The 7,831-nt window shown below is 44.8% G+C and overlaps 4 non-coding genes across 4 annotated transcripts; 1 reads left to right on the forward strand and 3 right to left on the reverse strand.

Annotated features, from left to right (window-relative positions):
- Window positions 1–270: 270 nt before the first annotated feature.
- Window positions 271–344, reverse strand: TRNAI-AAU. Its single transcript has one exon. It is a non-coding gene; the product is annotated as a tRNA-Ile (tRNA).
- A 1,026-nt stretch (window positions 345–1,370) lies between these two features.
- Window positions 1,371–1,442, reverse strand: TRNAA-UGC. The gene has a single exon. It is a non-coding gene; the product is annotated as a tRNA-Ala (tRNA).
- A 211-nt stretch (window positions 1,443–1,653) lies between these two features.
- Window positions 1,654–1,725, forward strand: TRNAQ-CUG. Its single transcript has one exon. It is a non-coding gene; the product is annotated as a tRNA-Gln (tRNA).
- Window positions 1,726–4,048: 2,323 nt separating this feature from the next.
- Window positions 4,049–4,120, reverse strand: TRNAQ-UUG. The gene has a single exon. It is a non-coding gene; the product is annotated as a tRNA-Gln (tRNA).
- Between the last annotated feature and the right edge of the window lie 3,711 nt (window positions 4,121–7,831).

Raw genomic sequence — 7,831 nt, forward strand, 5'->3', positions numbered from 1 at the left:
CTGCACCCTGTACATAGCGCACGCTTGGATTCTGCACCCTGTACATAGCGCACGCTTGGATTCTGCACCCCATGCATCTGATGTATGTAGTACATACTGATTAATAGTACTGACTTCACCCTTGCAAGCAGCAGTAATAAATGCTCATTTTCATTCTTCTCTAGGCAGTGGAAAAAACTTGAAGAAAATGTACAACCATTCTGATTGTCTTTCCACGGTTCATAGCAAGCCGTCTGTCTAACAAAAATTGTGGAAAGAAAAAAAAGGTAATGGCCCGTACGGGGATCGAACCCGCGACCTTGGCGTTATTAGCACCACGCTCTAACCAACTGAGCTAACCGGCCATTTCATGTATATTATTTCTGCAAATGACTGTACATACATACCTACAAAATTAATAAGCATTTATAATGTTAATTGAACACATTTTACAGTTCATACTTGCTAGTTATTTGATTCTATATAATAGATAAAAATAATAGTCTTGACAGCAGTACCATTATCAGCAAGCAGAGCTCTGACCATAATGCATCCTGGGTATTTTTTGTCTATAAGGGAGGGATATGGCGGCTATTGTATTTATTGTTCCTCTGCAATGCACACTGATCCTATGTACATCGATCCCCTGCCATACACACTGATCCCCTGCCATGCACATTGATCCCCTGCACACTGACCTCCTGATCCCCTGCACACTGATCCCCTGCCATGAACATCGATCCCCTGCACACTGACCTCCTGATCCCCTGCACACTGACCTCCTGATCCCCTGCCATGCACATTGATCCCCTGCACACTGACCTCCTGATCCCCTGCACACTGATCCCCTGCCATGAACATCGATCCCCTGCACACTGACCTCCTGATCCCCTGCACACTGACCTCCTGATCCCCTGCCATGCACACTGATCCCCTGCCATGCACACTGATCCCCTGCCATGCACATCGATCCCCTGCACACGGACCTCCTGATCCCCTGCCATGCACATTGATCCCCTGCACACTGACCTCCTGATCCCCTCTCATGCACACTGATCCCCTGCCATACACATTGATCCCCTGCCATACACACTGATCCCATGTACACTGATCTCCTGATCCCATGTACACTGATCTCCTGATCCCCTGCCATACACATTGATCCCCTACACACTGATCCCATGTACACTGATCTCCTGATCCCATGGGCACTGATCTCCACTGCTTGTGGCTATGCTGAGGGCTGTAAAGGAAAGAGAATCGTTGTAACTTGCTGCCATTTAATCATAGAAAAATAAAGACAGCATAAGGTTTAATTGCTTAGTACTTAATCCGATGGGTCATTCCATCTTCTACATATTTCTAATAGCAGCACGACATAAAAAAAAAAGTGGAGATGCCGGGGATTGAACCCGGGGCCTCATACATGCAAAGCATGCGCTCTACCACTGAGCTACATCCCCTTCTGTGATTATATCTTGGTTGCTCGCTTTTGTAGGTGTGTAGAATGTACACTGTGCACATAGCTGGATATATTTACAGTGTGCCCACAACTGGTTCTCTATCATCATTCAATTGGAACTTATTTATGTGCAATTACTTTATATCGATAGATCAAAAATGTTCATGCAGTTTGGAATTGGACAAAAATTAATCTAATAGATTTCTTTATAAGGTTCCATGGTGTAATGGTTAGCACTCTGGACTCTGAATCCAGCGATCCGAGTTCAAATCTCGGTGGGACCTTTCCTTTTTTTTCTACATAAATTAAAAGTTCCTAAAGTTGTGATGTCCCGGGGGAAAGGAATTGTTTTTGTTTTCTTTGGCCTCATTTACACCAGATGCAACTGAGCTTACACTGCTGCTGTTTTTTCATGTGCGTTTGAAAAAAAGCACAGCATGCTTGCATTTTTCACACATAAACGCACTGGAATGCATGCAATTGCATGTAAATGTAAAAAATAAATAAATTCTTGAATTAAGTCATTACTCATATAAAGTGCATGTGAGACTGCGGGGATTGTGGTATAAACAACTGCGGTTATCTGACGAAAGTCCAACAAACAGAACCATATTATACTCCGTATACACGTTTGCAATGCAGGAACACAAGCACAATCATGCACATTCCTATAGCGCACAAAAACTTGCATCCTTTTTTTGCACGCGTGCCATGATGTTATTAGGCTGGGTTCCCACCAGAGTGAAGCGCCACGTTTGTAGCACGTTTACACTGTGACAAAACGCATGGCAAATGCACACCTGCTACCCACAATTTTTGGCACTACAAGCATGCCACAAGTTTCTAAAATGCATGGCATGGGATTGTACCGGTCCCGCATGTACGCGGGACCGGTACAATCCCCGTACATGTGCAAGTTTCCGCCATTATCCCATTGATAAAACCGGCATGCTCAGTGTGCCTGCGCCATTGTCTGCGGCGCGCATGCGCTGTAGACATCAGTGCAGTCCTTTCTGCAAATATTTACTTAACCATGTAGGTTAAGGAGATATTTCTTTCACCTACAGGTAAGCCTTAATCTAGGCTTTCATTTAGGTGCAAGTGGTAAGAGAGGGTTTGCAACCACTTTAAGGGGGCAGCGCCCCTAATGGTGTCTGCCACTGTTGTGTCAGGAGGGGGGGGTGGGGAAAAAAGATTTGTGCTAGGAGGGGATTTGGGGGGAATTTGTGCTGGGGAGGGGTTGAAGCGGGGGAGTGGGGGGTGGACGGAAATTTTTGAGGTAGAGGATATTTTTGGGGGGCATATTTGTACGAGGGGAGGGTTGAAGTGGGGGAGGTGTACACTAGGAGTAGAAATTTTAGAGGTAGAGGATTTTTTTTTGGGGGGGGGGCATTTGAGTTGCGGGGTGAGGGGGCAAAGACTTGTTCTGAGAGGGGGGATTTGGGGGGAATTTGTGCTAGGGGGGTTGAAGCGGGGGAGGGGGTGTGTACTAAAAGTAGAAATTTTGAGGTAGAGGATTTTTTTGGGGGGATTTGGGAAATGAGGGAAAGACTTTTTCTAAAATAGGAGATTTCAGCAGAGGGGTGGATTTGTACCGGAAGGAGGGGGAAATTATGCTTAGGGGGCAAGCATGCAGATTAGTGCGAAATGTTTTTGTGGGGAGATTTTTGTTGACACGTAATGCTCAAACATCTGGGGGGCAGTTTGGCAACTTTGCCCTGGGCTCTAGATGACCTTATCCCATCACTGCCGTCCCTCACCAGTGCTGGCATGTTCTCCTGGGTGCGGTCTTCATTGCATGCATTGCACGTCTCTTCCGCAATAAATAGCCTGCAGGTGACCGAGTACCATGTGTTTTGGTGCAGTGTGATTTAAAAAGTGTGTCATGCTCTGTCATGTGCTTCTTTGGGAGATTAAGATGCGGTAGGTGCCCATTCAAATGACTTAGCTGTCCTACCGTAATGCATGGTAACACGTAAACATATCGCACACATGTGCCCCCAATCTGTTTTAGTTTCTGTCATAGTTTACAACAAAAAAAAAACACCATCATGATTCTATTGTTTACTTATCTGAAAAGCACTGGTTTAAAGAGGGGTTCCGGGCATCATCTTTTTTTTTTTGGTAAACTAAAATTAATCACATTAAATAGTCCCTAAAACATATTAATAGCTCCCCAATCATTCCAAAAATCATTGCAAACACTTACTTTATATCCTCCAGCTCATGTTGTGGCCGTGTTCATCATATCTGTGGGCATGTGAAGCCCAGTTCCTTTTTCTTCCTGGCTTTCAGGGAGCGGTGCATGCTGGGTGATTTTTAGGCACAGTAATGCCCATTGCCTCCTGGAAAATGAATGTCATAATTTCCCAGGAGGCAATGGGGTTTTAGGACTGGAAGTTGAACAGCCTAGAACCAGGAACCAGGCAGATTACGAAATCTGCCTAGTACCAGCTAGATAGAAGTGAGTAAAAAAAAAAATTTTTTTTTTTACTTTAAAGGCAAGTTGTTAATAGAAAGTTCATGTGTAGGGTGAAACTTTGCTTTAATAATAATCTGTGATTTGTTTTATTATTTATTCAGATAATCCCTGTAACATAATAGTTAAGGTCCCACCGAGATTCGAACTCGGATCGCTGGATTCAAAGTCCAGAGTGCTAACCATTACACCATGGAACCTCTATATTCAATGGTTTTTGGAAGCACTTCAAATGCAACACAACTGGGAATATTCTACCTATACATCTGGCAAATTTCTGTGATTTTGTATTAAAACTGGAATGAGAAAAACCATAGAGACTAATGAAAAATGTATCTTTATTTTATTTTTTCATCAAAATTTACAAAATAAAGAGTCAGAAGATAAGCACTGTACACTATCATGAAAAATCACTCATCACAGTCAGTTTATGTAAGTCAACAATACTGGTACAGTTTACCGTTTTTCTTTTGTAAAATTTTTTTTTATGAAAAACAAGTACCAGGGTACAAAGATATGCATAATATTATTTGCTCAAGAAAATAAAATCACATCTTTTCATATATAACTGAGCATATAACTGAGCAAATCCTACAAAGGCCAGCAGGAGGCATATGTCTAACATAGAAAACATATCAGAGCTTTATTTCCTGTCGCATCATGGCAGCATACACCTATGGGTTGTGGCTCCGCCTCCACAACCTGATAGGACCTCATAGCTACTAAACCCAGAGAGGGCCCCCGCCCAGATATTCTCCTTTTTTTCCTCACCTGATCAGGACTGGAATCGCGAGGTATCCCTTAACGGTTGTCGCCCCAGCCAGGTTCAGCCTCTCCTGGGTGGAAGTCCTTCCTGTACAGCCTCTAAATTAGCTATATGGTTGGAGCCCCATTCTGGTGGTCTGGGGGGCATATTTCAGCCTCTTCTGGGTGGAAGTCCTTCCTGTACAGCCTCTAAATGAGCTACATGGTTGAAGCCCTATTCTGGTGGTTCAGGCTTCTCAAAGAAAGCTTTAAACAAGCTTTGACTTAAGTGACAGCGTTTCCTTTTGCTTTCCATATGCTTTTACTTCCTTTCTCTATGTTATGGGCGTTTGCCATTACCAAGATGGCTGCAGCAGTGCAAGTACACTGAGCTTGAGAGGCAGGAAGTGATGTGGCCTCTGTGTTTCCTGGCTAGAGCTTTCCAGCATGACGAAGGAGAATCTTGTCTTCTGGTTCTGTTGGGCCTAAGCGCAGCCTTCGACACAGTAGACCACAAGCTTTTATTGACTCGGCTAACTGAAGTAGCCAGAGTCGCAGAAGGCAATTTATCTTGGTTCTCCTCTTTTTTGGAAAACCGATCGCAAATAGTGAAGTTAGGACCTTTCACTTCTGAGAAACGCACATTATCGTGCGGAGTCCCTCAAGGATCCCCCCTGTCGCCGGTGTTATTCAACATCTATCTTCGCCCTCTTTTTGAGATTATTAGCAGTCAAAAACTGCTCTACCACTCATATGCAGACGACACGCAACTATATTTCCGCATTTGCAATAAAAAGGATCATCACCTCAATCTAGAGACATGCCTCTCTTTGATAGAGGACTGGATGACAAAGAGTTATCTTAAACTCAACGGAGCGAAAACAGAACTTCTCCTGTTTCACGCCAAGCGTATGAATCAACCTGCAACAACTTGGACACCCCCGCCCATTCTGGGCAAAATCATCACCCCTAGCGCCAAAGTCAAAAGTCTTGGGGTCATCTTCGACTCCTAAATGACAATGGATGCACAAATAGGGTCAGTAGTCAGCGGATCTCACCATCTGCTGCACCTACTACGCAGACTTACTCCTTTTTTCCCAAGGAAGACATAGCGGTCGTGGTGGGAGCTATTGTAAACTCAAGATTGGACTATGCAAATGCCCTTTACCTCGGACTCCCCAAGTACCAAATTGCTCGTCTACAAGTCGTTCAAAATACGGCCGCTAGACTTGTGACTGGGAAAAAACCTTGGGAATCAATCTCACCTTCACTGAGAACCCTTCACTGGTTACCAGTAAAAGACAGAATCACCTTTAAAGCACTCTGTCTAACGCATAGATGTATCTATGGGAATGCTCCCCATTATCAAATTGGAAAGTTTGCCATGGGAAGAAAGCATTAAAGGGGCCACAAGCTTTGAAGCTTGCCCAATAGAGACCATTTTTCTGCAAGGGCAGTTAAGGACGCAATGGGGTGATATGGAGTAAACTCTCCACAAGGTTAGAACACTAATTTCCTTCACTGAACAACTGGAGGAGTTAATCCAGGAAGACTTGAAGGGATCAAAGTAAAATGCCCTTATAAACAGGCTGTCAACACTGTATACCCTGAAAAGGCTAAAGGTCACCCTGCAGCAGTCTCCTGCATTATTAATGTAGCCGGCAAGACATGCTACTTTACTGTCACATTCAAGGAGGCTCTAGCCCAAAGATTTGATCTGGATCTGAAGTGCTTCTACATACTGTAGCATCTGCAGGTGCCGGAACACCAGCAGTAACCAGCCCATGTGCTGAGTGAGTCTAATGGGAATGGTTCATAATTGTAAACCAGCTGCTGCACCTGCAGGACTCTGGAAAGTGGCAGGGTCTGCATCCCTTTAGACATGATTCCCTTTGGAAGTATCTTATCAAAAATTAAAAATTCGCAGTATATGACAAAATCTGGCTTTTATCTTGGTGCAGACTTCTGGGAAAATCAGTGAGCCAGTCATACAAGCAGGAAATGATGATTCATTGCTTTTTACAGGAAATTGCAGCTCTGCAAAAGTGGAGTAATCCTTTTAATAAGCCTGTCTGGAAGAAGTGAAGAGACAAGGTGGTAACAGCTTTGTAAGAGCTGAAATTGGCAGCATACTTTGTGGTGGACCTGTCAGACGTCAATCGATGTTTTTTTTTCAAGAGCGGTGTTCCCCGCGGTCATGGCAAGGAGTGCATTATGGCTGAAGCCATGGTTGGTGGATCCTGTTAAAAAAAAATGGTGCAAGACACCAGAACACCGATCCAATCTATTTGGGAGTAGACCGGATACAGCCAAGGGTGACCATTAGCAGGTCAGGGCGAATATCGTCTGGAAAAAAAAAAACAAATCTGAAAATTCCAGCATACAGGTGGTGACCCGCAAGTGGATACACGGATGCAAAATCCTACGGACTGGGGAAAAAAATTAGTAATGAACTGGAGAAGTACCAAATCTTCATTATTGAAGCCTTAAAGGTCTAAGGCTCCTGTCTTGAAAGAATGGCGGAAGTCCCTTTAGGGGCGCACTAATCCAGAGGGTGCCTGTGTGAAGCTTCACACACATACCTGGATGGAAAACCTTCAGGATCAGTGGGCCATATCAGCTATATTGGTGTAACACTGGTGTAAGTTTAAGGCCTTGTACTCACGAGCAGACATGTCCGATGAAACCGGTCCGCGGACCGTTTTCATCGGACATGTCTGCCCGGGGACTTCTGTTCGATGGCTGTACACACCATCGAACAGAAGTCCACGCGTAAACAATACGCGGGGCGTGTCCGCGGTGTCGCCGCGTCGATGACGCGGTGTCGCCGCGACAATGGCACGGCGACGTGGGCGGGCCTGCCTTTTAAATGCTTCCACGCATGCGTCAAAGTCATTCGACGCATGCGAGGGATGGCGGGCGGCCGGACATGTATGGTAGGTCTGTACAGACGACCGTACATGTCCGATCCGCCCAAAAATGGTCCGCTCGGGCCTACACACGGCCAAACATGTCTGCTGAAACTGGTCCGCGGACCAGTTTCAGCAGACATGTTCGGTCGTGTGTACGGGGCCTAAGGGAGGTTAACCTTTCTAGTACAATAATTTTTTTTGGAAAAGTATAACACCATGACAAATTCACCCATGCAGGGGCATAATTCAATGAGC

The sequence above is a fragment of the Rana temporaria genome, chromosome 11 (genome assembly GCF_905171775.1).
Source record: "Rana temporaria chromosome 11, aRanTem1.1, whole genome shotgun sequence".
NCBI classification, from domain to species: Eukaryota; Metazoa; Chordata; class Amphibia; order Anura; family Ranidae; genus Rana; species Rana temporaria.